This window comes from Mastomys coucha, unplaced genomic scaffold (assembly GCF_008632895.1).
Source record: "Mastomys coucha isolate ucsf_1 unplaced genomic scaffold, UCSF_Mcou_1 pScaffold22, whole genome shotgun sequence".
Classification (NCBI taxonomy): Eukaryota; Metazoa; Chordata; class Mammalia; order Rodentia; family Muridae; genus Mastomys; species Mastomys coucha.
Window position 1 is genome coordinate 5,242,424 of NW_022196905.1, and position 22,141 is coordinate 5,264,564.

Below are 22,141 nucleotides of genomic sequence, written 5' to 3' on the forward strand. Positions count from 1 at the left end.
TACTATACAAATAAATATTTACACATATGTATGTAAACAATTATATGAAAATTAAATAATGTATCATTTTAATACATTTAGTGTGTTTAAATATATATTTTGAGATGTTCAGTATCAATGACTTTGAAGAGATGGAGCATTCATTTGAAAACTTTAGAGGCTTCACTATGTATGCCTATATATTTAGTTAATACTGTTATAATGTAAGTAAACTCTAGAGCTGGCACTATGGTGAGAAATCATGATTGAAACATGTTAAAACAGCCTCACAGAATGATGTCTGTTGCCCAAGTGACTGCTGAGATCTTATTGGCTTCATTTTGTCCAAACATCTAAAAGAGATGGGTTAAATTTTGAAAATGGTACACTGGAAGAGGAAAGATAACAATGACTCCAGATCCAGGTTTCCATCCTTGCCTTCCACATGTGTGGGAGGGCTCTATGAATCTGATGCTTTCTTATTTTTCAGTGATCAATGATGCTTAAAGAGGACACGTGGATCCCTCTGAATGGGACTCTAGCTTCTGCTCTCCACGTCTTCTCTTGGTAACAAGGAAAAGTTGGGTGGAATCCAAAGCATGAGACTCAGTCATGGTAATGCCTGCTGAAAGAGTTCCTGTCTATAGATAGATCCATTTCTTCCACTGGGATCCATGGATGTCATACATGATAAGCAGCAATCAACCACATAAGCCTTTCAAGCATTAGTGCCTCTTCATAAGGAAGGCCAGCATCATTTACTTTAGTGGTAGTTGAAAATAATTTAGAAGAGGCCACAGGTAAAAGTTTCAATACTATCTTATTTGGTGACAGTCTTTCTAAAACTTCTCACTTTAAGACACTAGTTGCTTTTGTGTTTTCATGCAACCCAAATGGAAAAACTGGAGGGGGTCAGAAAAACATCAAAAATAGCTGGACACCTGAGCCTGCTCACACTGCTTTCATGCTTCTGCACAAGTTGGTTCAATCTGGACAGAACTCTGGGAAATGAACAAACATTTAGAATAATTTCTTTGTGTTGCACTTCTTCTTTCAGGGTAGCTATTTTCAACCAGTATCACAGAGTGGTGCTACTAGCAAGTGCTGGATTACACAGGAATTTGACTTCACGCTGGTTCTTGAAGGAAGGCTACATTATATTAAGTGGAATGCTATTGTGCTTATCTGTTTTTCAAGTGCAATTGCAATGCAAAATGCCTTTATTAAATGAAACAAGTTGATAAGGCATTTATAACACTTTTAAAATATATTTTATATTTTCAAATAATCTATGAAAACAAGATAAAGTAACAGTATGTTTCAATATTTTGGGAGAAAAAAACAGTAGCTAGAGATAGAAAAATAAGAAATATTTATGTAAAAAAACCATATCATCTTCATTGTAGATTTTCATTAATTACCAAAAATATATGCTATAAAGTATCTTCTTTGTTGGATAATTTTAAGAAATAGGAACACCTAATCACTTATTGGAGAAAACCAGCATTTAATTTCCTTTGGGTCTCCCTTTTCTATCCAGCAGAATTACAAATCTTGCAACATTATCTGTTACACACCTTCCCTAGTGCTTAGTTTTTGGATTTATGTTCTATTCAGTTACTGATTGCATTAAATAGCAATGCTAATTCTCAGTAGTTATTAAGTAAAATTAGCTAAATTATTTGAAATCTCCCTATCATGATAAAAATACAATTTAAAATACTTTTGTTACCTTTTTCCTTTTATTTTGTTAATTTTGGCAAGGGAACAAGCATTGTTGTAATCACTGTCTCCTAAGATGGTGTTTATTATTCTGCATAGAGAAGCCCAGGGCTTCTTTACCAGGCATGCACTATAAGGATCTAACCGGGGAAGTCATTTTCATCTCTCTAGCCCCACAGGTCACTACTCAGAGATAAAATTTGCTTTACAAACAAGGGCATGCATCGCTGAACAGACAAATGCTTACTAGCTATGTTTTGAAAATCTTTTCAAGAGCACATGGAAGTGTAAACTGTGGATTTCTCCATTTTCCCTGCTAAACCAAATACTACAGTAAATGGTGTTTTCTAAGCACATTTAATATACATATATATTGTGTATACATGAATGTGTTCCACTATTGGTTTATTTAAGGGGAAAAAATGCTTTCCAAAGCATGGATTCCAAAGGGTATAATTAAATTTTAAATTTTAAAGACACTTTGGGCTTATTTTAATATTTCAAGATACAAAAAGTGAGCGAGGTAGTGGTGGCTGGGAACATACTCATTTGGCTGCTCCAAGAGCTGTGCCTGGGTTCTGGGACCATCAAGTATAGCAGCAGCTGTGCCTATAGATGATCCTGTGCCTATTCCAAGAAGCGCCTGGCTGCAAGTGGGGGATTTGAGTTCCCTGACTACCTGAGCCAAGTGCAAGAGCAGCTCCGTCAGGTCCTGCAAGGCTTTGCTCTGCATTTGCCATGGTTGCTCTGGGTGCAGTTTTCCAGGAAACAAAGGCTAATGAAACTGAGTTAGGAGATCCTGATCCCTTCATAACTTTGCTGCCTGCTAGTATCCACAGGCACTCTAGAAACTACAGAAAGCATGGCTTTTCCAAGTTTTATTCTTCTGGGACATGAAAAATCATCTTTTTCCAGCCAGAACCTCTTTTTCTGAGACTGAATTTATTTCCTGAGAACCTAATACACAAGTAGGAGGCATAGGAGAAGAGGGATTCAGTTAGCCACCGCTAGGTATTTGTTGGAAGGAAACATTGAGCACATGCCTACGTTTTTCAGAGAAATGGCTTAAGAGAACTATCTTTGAGAAAGGCCACACTTACGCCAGAGAGATACAAAACTACCACTTAGTCATAGGCAAGGCTAGAAGGGTGACTGCTAGGACATTGAAAATATCCTTGTCACAAAAGTATCTCAGTCTCCTCTGCCCAGTGAATCACTGGGCAGCTCATTCCCCAGAACACAAACTAAGAATGAGAGAATTTTGTAATTTTTGTTTCTTTAAAAATACAACAATATTATAAGAATTTGTTTTTGTTTTAATGCCAGGTATGGGGACATGTGGGTGCTTCTGACTGTCGAAAGGAGCTGACTATGATTTGCCTTCTGCTCAAGCAGAGAGATGCTAGACCCCTGATAGGTGAGGCTGTCGGTTGGTGATTGCTCAGGGATTTGGTTGAGGTTTGTCAGTAGTCACGCTCAAAGAAGAAACACAAGGAAAGAAATTAGATGAAGGGATCTCTCTCTTTTCCCCTCTATCCTTCTTTCTCTCTCTCCTATCCAGTGGTAGTGTGTGAAATGGGGGAGGATAAAGAGAGGGAAAAAGAAATACCCACAAAGTAACAAAGACTAGCTACAAAGAGTCCTAAAAAGTCAATATACATGTTTTTAAGGTTATCATGAGATATAAATCCTATTTAGATAGAGCTCTTAAGTAACCAGCACTGTGTTGACAATCAGGGGCCTGGGATTGAATCATGGGTTTCAAACTAAATACACATTTTCACTAAGAAATTTTTCAGATGGCTCAGAAGGAGAAGAAATGAGCAAACTGAAATTAGTGGGTACACAGATGTGAAAAAACATGAAAGCTCTTTATAATTTATCACTATGGTTACTGTGGGATGTGGGTATGATTTAGGCACCAAAAAGCCTAGACCTTTGAAACTGAGTTACCTATCTGTGTTCTCAGTTGATATAAACACACACACACACACACACACATCACACACTAAACACACACATGATGTATTCACCCCTCCATCATCAGTTACTTGTAATCCAATAGCAAGAGTCATTGTCTCAACATGCCAAAGGACATATTTTCTAAACTTGGGAACACAAATAATGCTTTGTCTTAAAAGGATGAAGTTAAGGCTCTGAGAGGCTCTGCCAGAGCCTGACAAATACAGAAGCAGAAGCTCGCAGCTAACCACTGGACTGAACTCGGGGTCCCGGATGGAGGAGTTGGAGAAGTAACTGAAGGAGCAGAGGGGGTTTGCAGCCCAGTGGGAGGAGTAACAGTATCAACCGGCCAGACCCCTCCAGAGCTCCTGGGGCCTGGACCACCAATCAAAGAGAACACATGGAGGGACTCATGACTCTGGCTGAGTATATGGCAGAGGTTGGTTTTGTTGCACATCAGTGGGAGGAGCGGCCCTTGGTCCCGTGGGGGTTCGATAGCCCAGTGTAGGGGAATGCCAGGGCAGGAAGACAGGAGTGGGTTGGTGTGTAGGGGAGCACCCTCATAGAAGCAGGCGGAGGTGGGGATGGTATAGGGGGTTTCCGGAGGGGAGACTTGGAAAGGGGATAACATTTGAAGTGTAAATAAAATATATCCAATAAAAGAAAAAAGGAAAGTCAAGTAGTCCTCAATGTGCCCAGAGATTTCATATTCCCATCTAAATACATGCATTTACAAATTAAGTATATTGACAAAGCCAAAGCACTCTACCTTTTTTTTCCTCTTTCAAATCTTTACTTTTAATGTTTTAATGAATTCTTGAGTATAATTTTGAGATAATTATACGGTAATTTTTTTCTTTTTTTTTAAATTTTTTTTATTAGATATTTTCTTTATTTACATGTAAATTTCTCCATTCCCAGTTTCCCCTTCAAAAAACAAAGAAACAAACAAAAACAACAAAAACAAACCCCTCTTGCCTCCCTCCTCCCCATGCCTGCCACCCCACCCTCTCCCACTTATTGGCCCTGGCATTCCCCTACCTTAACCACATTAATATAATAACATTTTGCCAACATGCTGGTGTGTCTCATGTCAGTTATATAATGCTAGACATATCTGGTACTTCTAGACTCCTGGATGCCATGTGCACAAGGACCCTCCCACTTCTTCTAGGCAAAGTTTGGTATGGTATGCTTCTTTGTACTATGTCTCTGACATCATTTAGACAGGCGCATTCATTTCTGATATGTTTTACACCAAGATAGTTAAAATTGAGATACCCCATACCAACTATAGACAAAGTAGAGACATTAAACTCATTGTAACAAACAAAGACTATTTCAAAAAGGAGCTTTAGGTAGAGGGATAGAGAGATGGGTCATTGGTTAATAGCCCTGGCTGCTCTTTCAGTGAACCCTGGTTCAATTCCCAGTACCCACATGACAGCTCACATCTGTCTGTAACTCCAGTTCCAGGGCTTCTGACATCTTCTCACAGACATACATGCAGGCAAAAAAATAAAAAAATAAAAAAAAATAAAAAAATAAAAATAAAGTATTAAAAAATAAGTTAAAATCAAAAGAAGAAAAAAAAAGAATTTAGGGTTAACAACAAAATTGAAGGAGAGTTTGGATTTCCCAGGTGCCTTTGCACATGGGCTGTTTCCTCTGTTTTCAGTATGGGCACCAAATCATGGAGTCTGTGCCGATGCGTCCTTATTGTCCCCCGATGTACTTCGTGCAGAATGTACTCCTATGGATTATGTCTGTGGATGTGGACAAATTGAACTCAGACTCTCATAGGCTTGTGCAGCAGGGCATTTTCTGGCTAGAACACTTTCTAGTTTAAGATTCTGTTTTGAAAAAAAAAATTAATTCTTTGAGAATTTCATACATCCATACAATGTGTTTTGGTTCATCTCCCACCTATTCTTCCTGCCAACTAGTCTTAGATCCAAATACATGTCCTTGTTAAAAATAAGTTTTATTGTTAAAAATGTTCAAATGAGTAAAAAACATCACATAGTAGAATTATTTTTTTAATAATCCATGGGTGTGGGGCAGTCCACCGAGGCATGCACGACACCACAGCCTCATCTTTAAGTGAAATGACTCCCACTTCCCCAGCAGTGATCAGCTGCTTGGTCCACTTCCCCAGCAGTCAGCAGCTGCCTGGTCCGCAGACTGAGGTGAGGCCTGATGTGCACCTCTCTTCTCTATACTGAGAGTTCATGTCCACAGTACAGTGCTTCGCACCAGTCCTTCCCCACCTCTGGCTATTATGGTTTTGCCAACCTTTGTTTCTGGATCATCCCAGGGTCTTGTGGTGATGGAATGTGATAGAGATGTCCCATTAGGCTGGCAAGCCAGAACATACCACAGTTCTTAATTCTAAAGTGATGACTTAGGCCTAGTCCCTAGTATAGTGGTTAGCTCACTAGCACAAGGATAGTATGGGTGAGATTCTTATTCTATGAAGCTCAGTCAGCGTTTCCTGTCCTTCCCTCTATCTGTGGGAACGTTCTGACCCCATCTTCATGTCTTAAAATGGGAGAAAGTTGTCATCAGTAATTACTGTGTAACGGATGAGCCTAAAGCCTGGTGTTCTCAAACAGTGATTTGATGTCACAATTCCATGAGTTCACTGGACAACTTACTCTGCATCAGGTAGTGGCACCTGGGAACTTTCCTGCCTCTGCATTCAGCCCTCTGATGGGCTGCAATGCCTTGGTTCTCCTCTTCATGGCCCCTCTCTGTAGTAGATTAGTTTAGATTTCCTTAGCACATGGCAGCAGGCTTCCAAGAGGACAAAGCCCCAGAGAGAGGCGCCTATCACATTTCTGGTTGCATCACACTTCCTAGAGGTTTGAACAATTTCCACAAGCAGACCACTTGGGAGGACCACTTGGGAGGACTGTCAAAAAGGTGTGATCAGGTGAGAGCACCAATGTTCCCATTAAGTTCCTAACAGGAAAATCTTACTCTGTAACTGTTCCAAAGGTTTTCAACATATGTCCAGTGAATGTGTGGTGTGTAATTGACATCTTATTAATTGTAGAGACTGCTCTTGTCTCAGAAGGATGGAAAAACGCATATGCATCCTACCTTGTTTTGTGAAGGAGACAGGAGTTTGGAATAGGCTTCTTAGCTTATTTGTTTTCTTTCAACTTCCAAAAGAGACCTTGGTTCAGAGACAGTGATACAGTGATACAGGAGACAGTGGTACAGTGATACAGGAGACAGTGATACAGTGATACAGGAGACAGTGGTACAGTGATACAGGAGACAGTGATACAGTGATACAGGAGACAGTGATACAGTGATACAGGAGACAGTGATACAGTGATACAGGAGACAGTGATACAGTGATACAGGAGACAGTGATACAGGAAATCAACTTTAGAGTAGACAGGAAATATGGTGCCAATGCAATAAATAAATAAATAAACAAACAAATAAATAAAGTTAAAAAAAAAAGCTGTATTAGGTAAAGTTCCTAGCATAATGAACCAGTAATTTACCACATACTGTCAGTCATTGGATAAATCAACACAATATTTTCATCTAGTTTCTAAGATCATGATGCCTTAAGATCAACCTTTGTGAAAGAGAAAATACTTCCATGTATATAATGTATTACTGATACTCAAGAATTTTGAAGTTCAAGAATTTTGCATATGACACCAAGAGAAGAAACTTCCTTGGGGGAGGGTAAGAGTGCATATGTTTCATAAAGTCAGATTTAAGGTAGAATTTGGGGAAACACGCAGAACTGTGGTGAGATGGAAAACTACCATCACATGTAGGGGTAGATGATTTCAACTCTGGATGAATCTTTCTGAAAGAATGGATTAATGTGTACTTGGGGTATTTCTCCTTTCTTGACAATATGATCTCATCCATTTTATAGTCCAAATGCTTACTGCCTATTAACTGATCATAGGGTTAGGGTATGGAAAACAACTCACCAAATAAACATTATTTGTTTATCTTGATTGGATAAGGTTCCTGTCCCCGCATAATCTGTATGCTACCTGTAAATGTCTGATCCAAACATATGGGTGATATTACTCTATTTTTGAGTCCTTTATACACAAAAAGAAACATGGGTAAGGCTGTAATTTCTTGTAATGAGGCTAATACAAGAATAACATAAAAGGCGGGTTTTATGGCAAGATATGGGTAAGTTTCAACTGTCCTTAATGATGAATTCAAACACTGAAAGGTTTTGGTTTCAAATTGTAGTATGGATAGAAGTGAGAATGGAAGACTAGCCTTTTCAATGAGGCCACAGGCCTAGAAATAAATTTATTTCAGATTTCCCAGATCACATTATCAATCTAAACCAAATAATGTCTGTATTAACTACAGTCAAAACTAGTATTCAATGCACACTTAACCAGATATGGAACAGGGGCTTAAGTCTTTCTTCCCAGACTAACATATGTCCTTAAAGTTTTAAGCTCAATTTATATTTGGACAATAATGTCCCAGGCACTAGTACTTCTACAAATGGCAAGCCGAGCCCTCAAGCTCCTGTGGAACTTTCCATGGTCTAGTTTGAATTCAGTTTTTTTGGTGGACTTGAAGTAGCTCCAGAAGGTTACCCCAGTGACCACGTGCCCCTTGGTGTGGTGTTCAGCAGCCCTTCCACAGCTGTACATAACTTTTATTTGAGGTTATCGAAGTAAACGTAGAACCTATTGCTTCTGAGGAGTCCACATATGCCAGAGAACTTGGGTGGCTGAGAATTTGGCGGGAAGAAAGGGGTGAGCAGAGGTGCATGTTCTGGCACTTTCCACGAAGGCTACTCTCCTGCGTGGGGGAGGGTGAGACGCACCCCTCCCTCCTCCAACAAGTACACCTCAGCTGAGATTTGGGGATCGCCTCACCTGTATTTACAAACCCACCACCGCACTCCCTGCACCGTGCACCCGCAACTTCGCCATCCACAGCTAGCCGCAGCAGAGCCGAACAGACCGAGGGGGAAAGACAGACAAATCGGCGCGAGCGAGCGCAGGGACCGGGCAGCGGGGAGCGCGAGCGCGGGTTCAATTAGCGAAACAAAGCAATCATGGCGGAGCGAGCACACCGGGCTGCGCGCCCCGAGGACTCGGCGACCGCCCCGCGCCCTGGCCGGTAAGTGACGCGGCGCCACGCGGCCTCCGCGCTCGCTCCCGCCGCCCGCGCCCCCGCGCCGCCCCCGCCTCCGCCCCGCGCAGCTGGCGCCGCCGCCGCGAGGCCCTGCGACCGCGGGCGCCCTGGGCCCTCCGCCTCCGCAGGGGCTCGCCCGCCCCTGCCGTTCCGCCGTCCCTGCCGCACCGAGCTGTGGCCCCCCGAGCTGGCCGAGCGCAGCTGTGTGAGCAGGGTGCTCCCACTGCGGCTTCCCTCTGGCCTGATCCCCGCCTCCCGCCTCTGATCTGGCCCCCTCGCTTCCCCTAGTTCCCTCGCGTGCCCCAAACTGGCCTCGGGCCTGAGTGGGTGCAAGCAGTCACCTCCCACTGGCCAACCAAGGAAGGACTGTGCACCCTCGCCTCTGTGGCCTCAGGGCTCACTTTTCCAACCCTGGGACAGAACTCTTGCTCCTGCCCAGGCTTTTAGGCTAGTTTCTTTGTGAGGAGGTTGGCGCAGCCCTTTTAGAAGATAGGAAAACAAAGGCGACAGGTAGGGGAACAGACAGGGCGCTGTCATCAACAACAGAGGACTCTCCGTGTTCTCAGAAAAGAGGGTTTTCTTTAAGGAATCCTTCAAGCACTATGCGCATGTAACTGACATAGCTCCTGTTTAGAGATAAAAAGCAATCCTTGGGTCCGTCAAGGAGATCTCAATTTTCCTGTCCACAGACTCCATTTAATGTTTAGTGCGTCCAGTTGTTTGCCTTTTTCCTTTTTCTTGTTCAGCCTTTACGGGACCTTAGTTAATCTTGGACCTATCTTTGTCCTGTTTGGGGGAGAAATGACAGCAGATGGTGTCTGCTGGGCAGAGAGGGGCCGCAGTTTGCTTCTATGTGTCTTTTGAGTCTGACATTTCACTGCTGACAGGTTACTCTGCAGGTTATTGCTCTATCATCTAGAAAGAAAATGCTGATGACATTAAAATAGTCTTGTATTGTCATTGCAATTGCATATAGCTTTTTACAAATAAAATCCAATGGAATTAATCATTTACTTTTGCTGGGGATTGAACCCAGGGCCTTGTGCATACTACTCATGTGTTCCACCACTGAGCTATACTCCCAGACCATAAAGTCTCTAATTAATTATAATTTTTAGTACACTTCTTGATGGCCCATCTGGAATAAGACACAGTCTATTTTTCTCCCTCTTTTCTTTTGAAAGTGGTAAAAATGCTAGTTGATAGTATTTTAATAGATTAACTTGCAAAAAAACATATAAAGGTTGAGCAAAGCAACACACCATACATGCTTCAGCCTGAGTCAGTTCTTTGATAAAGCAAGATTTACTTCCCAATGATTCATGGACAGGCTCAGTCCTTTACCATGTTGCTTCTTAGCTCCTTTTTTTGGGGGGGGGGGGCAATTGGGGAGTGGCAATGGACATTTCCAAAACTAAGATTTACTTTCTCATAATGAGATGTGAACTGACCGGGTGACAAGCCTTAGTTAACTCAGCCTAGGACTTGCTGGAGACGGCAGCTCGGTGAAGACTGTACATGTTTATTTTTCACAATTGTGTGAACATAAGGAAAACAAAGCTGGTGCTTCATAAGGAGCACTACTACCAGATACCTCACACACTATTTAGCTCGAGATTCCATTACTCAGTAGCCCTGAACTCCTTCGCATAAATGGATTTTATGTTGACTTCCTGTTCATCCCGGGTCAGAGATCATCATCCTGGGAGGAAGTGCTTTGGCTCCTAAAGTGACGTTAGTGGAGGCAAAGAGATCAGCCGTGGGATTATAGATCTTGCTGACCCATTAAGGGTCAGTAAATTAGTAGACTACTTGAGTTGACACTTCTGATCTCAACTTAATGGGTTGATTAACTTATGGCTCTATCTTCATTATGGGCTATTAGCACATTGTTAAACTGGATCTTGGACATAGGAATTGTTTTTATGTTTACGTTTTTGCTCTCAAGGTTAATCAATATTCATTATGGTTTTAGTTTTTTTAACCAAAAGGTTAGCTGGATCCTTTTATCAAAAAAAAAAAAAAAGATATTCAATACATTCATGAGTTGAGGTTGCAAAACTGTCTGGCTAAGGAATTTACAACATGCAATAAGAGGTGGCATCATAAAGAGGAGATATACATGACATGCACCTGTTAAGGGCTTCTTGATCATCATCAGCACGTCCACCCTCTTATCCTTCTGTGTGCCTTTCAGTTATACTCACAGTAGGAAATCATGGCATTCAGATGTCCATTGAAGGCTTGTGGGACTGCCAGCCAGGAACAGTGAAAACCTAGGCTTTGCCCTCAGGATGCTTTGTGAGGAGTTTTTTTTTTTTTTTTTTTTTTTGTGAGGAGTTTTGTTTGTTTGTTTGTTTTGTGACTGGCATATCTTCAAATCAGTCTATAGACTACATTATTAAATCTACAGAGTATATCTTTTTTCCTGCCTTTCTACAAGTTTGTAACACATTCCAAGGTCATTGTAATCCTGGTGATTTAGCAGTCATCAGTAATCGTTCTTTAATCTTCCTGGTTGGCAATTAATATATTAGTAATGTTGGAGAAGTCACTAGAGAAAGTTAAAGTTTATCCATTTAGTCACACAATTAATTGAGAGTTATGTACAGTGTTTCTGATGGAACTTCCTTGGAGCTGAGTCAGTTGGCTGGCAGGTATTGATGCAAACAAAAATACACTCAAACGAGAGAATTGTGAGGCTTCTATAAAGAAGCTCTATGAGGTACTGACTCAGTACTTAGCTAGAAACTCATAGCCCTCCTTTTGGGGCCTAGAAAACTGAGTTCCTTCTGAAGTCATGTATATACTACTTAACCCATCATATGATTGAGTGGGTACAGTTTGCAAGTTTCTCTAACTTGAAGAGAATTAGTATACTTATATACTTTTATATCTTTAAAACCAAGACCAAGAAGTATGATCAAAAGCCAAGGAATGGTGCTCCAGACCATGGATGATGCTCCAGACCATGGATGGTGCTCCAGACCATGGATGGTGCTCCAGACCATGGATGGTGCTCCAGACCATGGATGGTGTTCCTGGTGTTCCAGATCATGAATGGTGCTTCAGATCATGGAAGGCTGCAATGTTTTTCAGACACAGCCCATGACCTGGCTGATGGGTTAAGGGTGCGGGGAAGAATGAAGCAGAGCAATGAAGAAGAGGATTTTCGGAACCCTGTAGTAGATCATTTAAAACAAGAATGCCTAAGGAGGATGTTATCAAAAGGTACTATGACAAACCTCAGTCACAAAACCAAGTTTTAGAGAAAACACAGTCTTAGTTAAAACAGGATAAAAACTAGCATTAGCTACACTAAAAACTCCAAAGCAAATAAAATCTGTGGAAGCACCTGCCTCCGAAAGCAGCCACATTTGTTAGTATTAAAAGTCTCCACCAACAGGTAATTCTCTTGAGTCCTCTTCTTTAGCCGTTCAGGGAAACATGACCGCACCGCACGACAGGGTCTCCCCAGCTCTCAAAGCTCTCTGGTAAACAGATTATTTTTTAATTATGAAGTGTTAGAGCTCAAGCTGACTTGAAGCTCAATGTCCTTAGTGCTTGCTTTACATTCATTTCATTTTCTTAAATCCTTCCAAAATATGTATGTGTAGAAATACTGCCCTTCCACAAAGTATCTTGATATTTGGAGGATTTATTTTTCTTTGGGAATCTGGTGTCATCTTTGCAAAGTTAGAGGATATACTCTAAGCAGACACTTCATTGAAATATCTGCTTGCCACCCACCAGAGACAAGAACAATGCTTAGTGTTCTTCTCTGCCATTTCAATGGCCCAACTGGATCAGTGGTTCAGAAAGCATTCTCAACTTGTGGTGTGTAAATGTAAAAAAGGAGCTGCTGAAACTTTGTTGGCGACAGCATATTAAGTATATGCATTTTGTTAGGAAAGGAGAAACAAAAGCAAGGCATTTGGCAATCTGCAGATAGAATTGAAAACATGAATTTAACCTAATAAAAAAAACCACAATTTTTAACTAAGTGCTAGTTTTGTGGTAAGCTCAGAGGAAGGCTGTGAAAAATAATATGGACCTGCAAAAGCAATTCCCTCTCAGTCTTCAGTCCTTCCCAACTCACTAAAAAGCAGCAGTGCAAAGACTGTGGCCTGAGAACAAGACAGGGTTCAGAGGAGCAGCAGCTTCAATCATCACAGACTCTCAGTTGCTCCTCAGAGATGGACACGCTGCACCAGTGAGTTAGCACAGCCTTTGGCAGAGGGGATGTGGTCCAGCTCAGGAGTTAATAACTGAGCTGAGAGACTAAGGCCCCAGCTTTTCTTTGGCTTGTGCTCCATTACCACCAGGACACAAACTTAGAACCAAGAAGGTGAATCAGGAAGATGGTGGATTTTGGAAGGTGACAGGGAATTGTGTCATGAGGGCTTTGCTCTTACTCCTGAATGCTCATGATTATATAGAGGCAACAAACTCAACCTTGGGAGAACCCAGCTCTCTCAAGAGAATAATGCTTCTGCTATGCATGATTCATTGACAGAGGTGAAGCCAGCATGGTGCAAAGATTGCGTAGATAGAAAGAAAAAGGCAGCAGCTGTTAATGTAGCAACCCAATGAAACTGTAGGATTGCATTATACAAGCATTTATAATACAACATTCTAAATGCATACAATTTGAGACAAGTTTATGCCGAAATGAAACTATGGGTTTAGGATTTCTTATTTATTTCCAGTATGGCACCAAAAGTGACTTTAGATTATGTAAAATTAGCATGTCAAAGTTACTACATGAAGCCCTTCCTGTGTTGTCAAGATTTGGTGAAGTTTTAACTAGGAATATAGTTCTACAATCTGTTTGTCATGGAGTCTCCCTTTCTAAATAAAGGTGTCTATAACTGTGGGAAAACTGAGCGCTTGAAATCATTCTGAGTATGGACAATGATATTCTACTATCTATTGGCTTAGCCCTTCTTTATACCAGCACATTTCTTTAATGAATTCTTGTGGGCATTATGTAAAATTTAATGTAATTGATTAAATTATGGTAACTCCCTGGCTAAGAAAGCAAAAGCAGCAAATATTAAGCTTCTTTACCATGAAATGAATGTTGAAAAATGTAGCTAATATAAAAGAGCCACCTTGTCCCTAAGAGTATCACACAATTGAAAGTATAGGGAACTCAGTGTCTTGAACATTCAAATGAATATCTGAAAAAATTAATCTTTCAGTTTTTATGATTACTAGAAAATTTTAGTTGTCCATAATTTAAGAGTAATGTATACATTTCTATCACCTTATAGAAAGTTACTGCAAATGTTGTGACTTAAGACAAAGCACATTTATTTAGTTTTGTAGATTAGGTCTTTTAACATTTGTTTCATTGTACTCAAACCAAAGTATCACTGGGGTGGCAGTTGTTCCTGAGGACTGTAGGAGTCAGCTTTCCAGAGGTCATGCACACTTCTTGGCTCCTCCTATCTGTCTTTTACCTTCAGAGCCACCGATGTAGCAATATTGCATCTTTCTGAACCACTCCTCCATATCCTGCTTCAAGTTCAGCTGGGAAGGGCTCATTTACAATATTTGATCGAGCACAGTTGGATAGGTGAGGATTGTCTCTCAGTTTCATAGTCATTAACCTTAGTAAGAATTCCAAGGTTCCATTAGCATATTGTAAGTTTGGCATATAAGGCTTCCTGTTGATGGGTTATAAGGATATGGACACCTTTTGGGATCATTATTCTAGCAAATTTTGTTTGTCTCCAATGATTCTATTTTGGGTATCTGCAGAAGCAGAGAGTGAAACAAAAATCCTAGGGCTGAAAGTTTCATTGTAACACAGACATTACTGCCAAATGAGGAACTTAGATAGGCAATAAAGGTCAGAGAAGTTGTATTAGCAATTGGAACACCAAAAGCTTCATCCTATTGGGGAATCAGAGGGAGGGCAAGGGACTGAGAGTTTAACGAAAGGATGAAGAACAGAGCGTGGCATTTGTCCTTCATATTCTTCATGTCATTGGGCCTGCACATGGGCCAAATTTGTTCCGACAGGCAGGCTGAAGACCTTAAGTGACCACCATCATAGATGTTCATAGTAAGACACTTTCACTTGAAGGAGTGAACCAGAGTTCCTGTCGGGGTCTGGGAGTAGGTGGATAGACTTCCTGTTTCTAAGACTCAATTCTTCACTGTGTTCCCCTTGCACATAGGGTTCTAGCATTTCTCTGGGTTTCCCCCTTTTAGCTCTAGCATTCAGGTACACCTCTCTGCTTCGGTCCAGTGTTCTCTCCCCTACTCTCTTTTGTGCCCTATTTGGCCTCAGAATATGTTTTCTGGAACACAGACTTAAGTGTCATAGAAAACAGACAATCAAAAGTCTTCCATTGATTCCCCATTGACCGTAAAAGAAAGTCATCAGGTGAGCCTTCAGAGACTCCCATTCTGGCCCCAGAGACTTGATTTTTGTCTGCTCTGAGCTTCTGCGGTCCAATGTGTGTGCACTTTACTCCAGTCTGCAGAGCAGAAGCTGCACCATTTGCCTGCTGCCTTTGTTTTGTTCCCAGGCCTTCACCAATTGGATCTGATTCTGGATTCCAGGAACTCTTCACCTGGCTGGCATCAGGCTCACCCATCTCATTCCTCATTACTCTTTCATCTGGTGGCTTTCTGCATTTTTGCTCTTGATCATAGAGTCTTTTCAGGGCTAATGATCTAGTCTCCAGCATCCTTGAAGGTGTGGGTGAAAACTTTCCTGCCTTTATTTAGGTTTCCATTTGCCCGTCCCAGCTGGAGATGAGGCATCTTTCTCCTCTCAACTCTTTCAAACTCTTTTAGCTTGTAGTAGTACTGTTTGTTCATAATATTAGCAGTCATTTCATAGAACGGAAGCTCAATCATCTCAGAAAGGTTTCCACATCTTTGAAGGGAACAGAATGCCATTTTCCCCTTTGCCTCAAGTCCTTGAATATTTTCTTTGCAGCTCTTCTAGTTTTGTGCGGCTGTATTTGGAAAACACAAGTAATCTGTTTTAGAGAATTGTGACCAAAGCGAACACTGTAAGGGAAAATGAATTTGTATTTTAAGGGCACATTCTACTCCAGGGCACCTACTAAGGATAAAAACAATGAGCTCTTCTTTTTAGTCCTTCAATCAAAGGATGGATGTAGAAAACCAGCCTGCTTAAACCCAAAGCTGCCTGGCTAGAAGTCCGGAAGTTTCCCCAGTTCTTTTCAGAGAGGTAGTGCGAAAAGCTAAGAGCAGACAAAAATCAAGTCTGTGGGGCCAGAATGGAAGTCTCTGAGGGCTCACCTGATGACTTTCTTTTACAGTTAATGGGGAATCAATGGAAGACTTTTGATTGTCTGTTTTCTATGACGCTTAAGGTTTTTCCCTTTTCAAAACCAATAAGGTATAATTTTAAAGTATTTGGGTTTTTTCACTTAAACATTTTCAATTTCCAAAAGTAATTTTTAAAGAGGCTAGAATGGAACTCCCTTTGGAATTCCAAAATACCCACTGGCTTCTTGAACGCTAGCTTTAGTCTTCTCCATCTGAAATAAATCCATGTTTTCATTTGGATCCAGGGGTCAAGATGGTAAAGGTGGCCTGTGAAACTTGGAAAAGCAGCAGGGTGGTGACCTGTTCTGATGCTGGCATAGCTTTCTTCCTAGGCATAGGTATGCAGTACAGCACCTGGGAGATGGTGTGTGTGTATGTGTATGGATGTGAGCACATGTGTACATGTGTATGGTATGTGGTTTATGGTGTATACTGTAGTTTGGTGTGTGTGTGTGTGTGTGTGTGTGTGTGTGTGTGTGTGTATGCATGGTATGGAATGGTGTGTGTGTGTGTTCTATGATGTGGTGTGGTGTGATGTGTATGTGTGTGGGGGGTGTGGTATATGGTGTGGTATGGTTTGTGTATGTGTAGTTTGTGTGTGTGGTGTTTTTATGTGTATGGTGTGTGTTTGTGTGGTGTAGTGGTGTGTGTGTGTGTGTGTGTGTGTGTGTGTGTGTGCTGGAAGTAGTACTTCACAGTAGTGTTGAACTATTTGTTAGAGCCAACAACAATTTGTTGTTGTATTGTTTCCAGATATGAACAGATAAGACATATTTTTCTGGAGGTATCATCATTTACTACTTATTTATAACCTCACTGACATTAGTCAGTTAAGTTAATCATCAACACATGATGTTGGACATCAAACAGTTTATATGATGTTGAGATCAGTATAAATTTCTCAGCTCTGGAAGTTTAGAAGGATGTCTGGACTTCACCTGCAAACATTCCAAAATAATTGGTTGTGCTGTGCTGTGAAAGTAATGCCAGATGACTCTAGTCAGCAGGCCCTGCTCTGCTCCCTACTGTCCTCTGTAGGCTGACAGGATATGAACATGGTAGAATTTGGAGCTTATAGATCATACAGAAATCATTTACTCTCCTCTTGCAGGCAATTTAAGAGCTGAGCAAGCAGATCCGACAGTATTAAGAGAAATGGCTCCCATCTATACAACACGAGTTACACCCGAATTTCAGGTCTCCTGACTGCTGGACCATAGTCCTTCCTATTTAATGTGTGGTCCTTGGACCAATAGTGCCACTTTAGAGTTTATTAAAAATGCCAAGTCTTGGGCTGCACTCCTGACCTTCTGGATCAGAATCTGCTTAAACAACTTCCACAGATGAGTTGCAGTCAGATTCTTTTGAGGAAATCTTTACCCTTGCTTTAACTGCTATCTTTGAGAGCATTTCTTGAATCTTCACATTTAGCACAGTAGCCTTGGACAAGATATGTAATTGTTGTATTTGGAATGCATTTTGGTTAAGATTTGATGTCTTAGAGGTATCTTTTAAGTATTCTTTAAGTACATGGACTTGATTATACATTCTGCATTGTTTGACATTGTACCATTGGAAAACTTAATTGAGTACTTATTTGATACTACATGCTGTGACTGAAAGAGAATTGAAACACTTTCAAGGATCTCACTATCTGGTTAAGGAAAAGGGACAATTCAGACTCATGGGAATACCGTGGGGTAAAAGTCACAACCAGAAAGAACACTGTGGCCTAAGAGCAGCATGTGGTGTTTGCTGTGGGAATGTGGAGCAAGATCATTGAGTTCAGACTTTGGCATGGTCTTCGGATGGCAGAACCAAATAAAAGCAAAGTGGCCTGCGGACTGTACTGAGGAGTGAGAGGAATGCTTGAGCCAGAGGGATCCAGTCAAGAGAGACCAGCTTAAGCTCATCTCACTTTGTGTCTCTAAGTAGGATGGAGACTACACTGAAGTGTGGTACTCCATGATCCAGTAGAAGGCTGATCTTGTCTTAAGAAGAGACTTGCTGCTTCAGATGTAAAGGAAATCATTTTTCAAACAAGAGAAGAGTCCAGACAGAACTTTGAAGTATTAACCATTGGTATACTCCATATGCATTGCTGCTCAGAATATGGTAGTCCCATCTTGCTGCTCTTTGATCCATCTCATTCTCCTCACACACCTGGCCACAGTCTAATGCTGAGACCCACAATAACAAGCAGTCCCATGGTTCAGTCCAGAGAGAGGCAGCCAATCCTGTTAACCTTCAAAGGAAGATCCTTCAAATGAGATGATGAGTCCAAGACGATAACTCTTAGCCACATGTGGCTGCTGAGAGTCTTGAAACATGGCTTGTCAAACAGAATTGTGCTCAGTGGAAGAGAACACCAGGTTTCAAAGACATATCAAAAGTGAAATTTTTACGTTAATTACTTAGTGAAATATTACTTTGGCTACATTGGGAGTTAAATGGAATATATATTAAAAGTAGATTCACCCTTAACTCTTTGAATGTAGCTACTGGAAAATTAATGATTATATATTCAATTCACATTAGATTACTGTGGCCAGGCTATTTAAACATAAATTTACTTCCAAATAATTACCCTTTTCTCCCACCCTGAGAAGATCCTCCCAATTCCCTATGTGGCTTTAGATAACCTAGAAGTGATTGTGGACTTTTAATGATTGTGTAAAGTTAGAGTAGTCAAACAACATCTGAAGAATTTTCTTTATATAGTATTTAAGTTTTTTAAAATTTGATATTGTTCTTAAGCAAACTTATAGTTGTTTTGATTGCTTGGATGTGTAGGTATGGGATGTGTATAGTTCTTTTCCTCTGAATTGTGAAACACATTCCCTATAATAGGCATTATGTGGCAGACACTGGGTGGGACTGAATGTTAGGTTTTGTTTTCGGTTTGGTGTTAATGTGAAAGCTACCGTTAATAAGAGCATTGTGTGAGTGCTTGTGTTTCAGGAAGGAAGGATCCCTGGATCTGCCTCAGAACTTTCGATATTCTGTACAGGGAATCAAATGACATGTTCAAATTAACTGTGGCCAGACACAGCCACATGCTATGAATATAAATGTTTGACTCTTGTTCAAACTAGGGTTCTTGGTATCAAGAAAAAGGGCCATCTTGCCCAGCAAGTCAAAACCACTGTATCTAGCTCTTTTACTGAGACATTGCAGTACAGGATTTGCATTAAACTCAGCTGTGGTATTTCATTCAGAATATGTGTCTCAGCCCACTTGAAGGGAACTCATTCAATGGCCTAAAATTTTCAGACCATAGTTTTCAGGGTTTGAAAAATCATCCTAATGTTCTATATTTTTAAACAATTTTGATTATTTGTTTACTTGTGTGGTGGTGGATGGTGGTAGTGGCAGTGTATGTGTGTCCTGGTGTACTGAGGACGACTTGTAGGAAATAGACTCTTTCTTCCATGTGGGTCCTTGGGATCACCTGAGATTGTTAGACTTGGCAAGCAAATGCATTTCCCCAGTGGGCTGTCCCGCTGGACCGAGTCCCACAGTTTCACTGGCATACTTAGGTGGTTGATTGGGAAGACTTTGGGACTATAAGCTGTTTGTTTTGCTAGTAGTAGACAGTTTTCATGTTTCTTCAGTTAGTAAGCAAAAGCAGTCAGTGCACAAAAAGCAGCCCTGGAAGTCCAGGCCCTCACCTTCATGTTTCTTCACAAACTGATTCTTGATCGATTTGTGTTGATTAACTCATGGAACAGTCAACTTGCCACATCACAGTCTATCTGTCTATTGTGCTTCCTTGCAGACCTTGCACTAATAGTAGGCCATTTGGGGGCACTTCCAGGTGTTTGCCCTTCCTACTCTTCACTTGGCCTATGGCCCTTTAACCATCTACTGGGCTCTGCTTCAATTCCCTGTGTTATGACTTTTCTCAGAGAATAGTTCTTTGGCTTTCCAGAGTTTTAAGTAGTCTATTGTGATCGATAGTGTTGGGCTTGCCTTAAAAATGAAAACTTCTTAATTCATAAAAAGAGGTAATCCAAATACATTTTCATTTGGAGTAATCCAAATACGTTTTCATTTTGCCTGTTGCCCTCTGTGCTAACTGGATGAACCAAATGATGTCCTGCAGCCTAGCCCTGCAGCCTATTCGTGCACGTGGGAACTAACTGAAATGTTAAGCACACAAACACACACACACACACACACACCACACACACACACACACACACACACACAATGCTAGCTAAGTGATTTGGACTGATAAGTCTGCTGTAGAATAAAACAACACTTAACCCTTTTCGGGTGGGCCAAATGACCTTTCACCGGTGTTTCCTAAGACTATCAAAAAACACAGATGTTGACATGATGATTCATAACAGGAAAAAATTACAGTTATGAAGTAGCAACAAAAATAATTGTAGGGTTGGGATCACACACAAGATGGGGAACTGTATTAGTGGGGCACATCATTAGGAAGGTTGAGGATCACTGAGCTTAAAAGAATAGGAGAGAGTTAATTAGTTTCACTATGTTGTTAAGGGACATTGAACTGTCCTATGCAATGTAATCCATTAGAAAACAAGTCCACTAAGAGATGCAGAATGTTTTTGGCTTCTCTGTCTTTGACTTCTTTCAACTCCCCATTTGTTTGCAATGTCAAAAAAGTAATACAGTTATTAGTGGTCCTAGAGTAGTTGGAGCACCAGTTCCAAGAGTGTAACAGGCTTTGTTCATAGGAATGGCAATTTGCTGCACATTAATTACAATCAAGGTGAGCTAAATTCTGAAGAGTCGTTACTGTGCAGACAAAGAGAAAAACCAGTCAAGTAAAAAACAAACATAACTCGTGGAGCTGGGACTACAGTTCAGGTGTCCGGGTGCTTGCCTAGCATTCACAAACCCCGGGCTCCATCCCCACAGTCACACAAATGGGCTGTGTTGGTGCAGCACTTAATCCCAGCTGTGAGAACCAGAGGCAGAAGGATTAGAAGTTCAAGTTTATCACTGACTCATTAGCAAGTTTGAGGTCATCTTGGGATATATAAGACCCTGTCTCAAAAATTAATTCATTAATTAATCCTTGAAACTCATAATTATTATGGAATTGAATTCCATAGAGGTTATAGATATTTAAAAAAAACCTGAATTCTTGGTACATTTAACAAATTCAATGTATTTCACATTTATTATTCAGTAAATTGACCATTTCATGAATGGTTCAGTCAGCTGCTCTGAATAGAGCTGATGAATCAGACACATCTTTAGAGAGCTCAGAGGACCGTGTCCTTGAAACCTGTACCTAGTATGTAGTCTAGCACCTCACACAGTTTTGAGGATGCTGTCTTCTTCTGCAGGAGTGAGGGCTCACCCACAACTAGACTTGGAGCCAGTTCTCTACAAAATTATGTCAGTTTTCTGGACTTTTATCTTGGATTGAAAGTAAAAGAGTTTGACTGAATGCTAAGCTCCCCTTCCATCCATAGAATTCTATGGTGCCAAATGCAATGCAAGGTGTCTCTGACCTGCTGGTTATAGATATGGACAGAGTGCAGGGGTTTAAGTCAACCTCTCCAAGGTGTTTGCTTGGACCTTTCTGACCTGAGGCCTGAGCAATGGTGTGGGAAGGGGAGAAGGAAGGACTTAAGGACCTGGGTGTCTCTGGGTGGCCCTGAGCTTCAGCCTGAGTTCTGCTGTCAGCTCACTGCCAAGGACATCCTGTTATTGATGCCTCTGACATGTGGGGATGTTCTGAGGGTGCCCAAAGCTGGATTGGATGCAGGCGGAAATGTTCCCAAGTGTGAGTGACCTGCTGATTCCTGCCTGCCTCCATCCATCCCACTCTGAACTTTTTGTTACTTATCAATATTAACCATTTACTTGCCATCCTCAAATAGACTGCTTTTATTGAAAGAAGGTGGGCATACACTGAGTTGTCTTACAGCCCCCAAACATTTCTGTGCAGAGAAGGCCTTTATTCTGTCTGGAACATATCTTACTTGTGAATTCAAACTAGTTAGAATAATAAATAACT

General features: G+C 41.0%; 1 long non-coding RNA gene across 1 annotated transcript in view; it reads left to right on the top strand.

The window, feature by feature from the left end:
* The first annotated feature begins 8,409 nt into the window (after window positions 1–8,409).
* LOC116069201 overlaps window positions 8,410–22,141 on the top strand; it is a 525,801-nt gene continuing 512,069 nt past the window's right edge. Inside the window, exon 1 of the long non-coding RNA XR_004109900.1 lies at window positions 8,410–8,802. This is a non-coding gene — a long non-coding RNA (uncharacterized LOC116069201). The remainder of the gene's footprint in view (window positions 8,803–22,141) is intronic.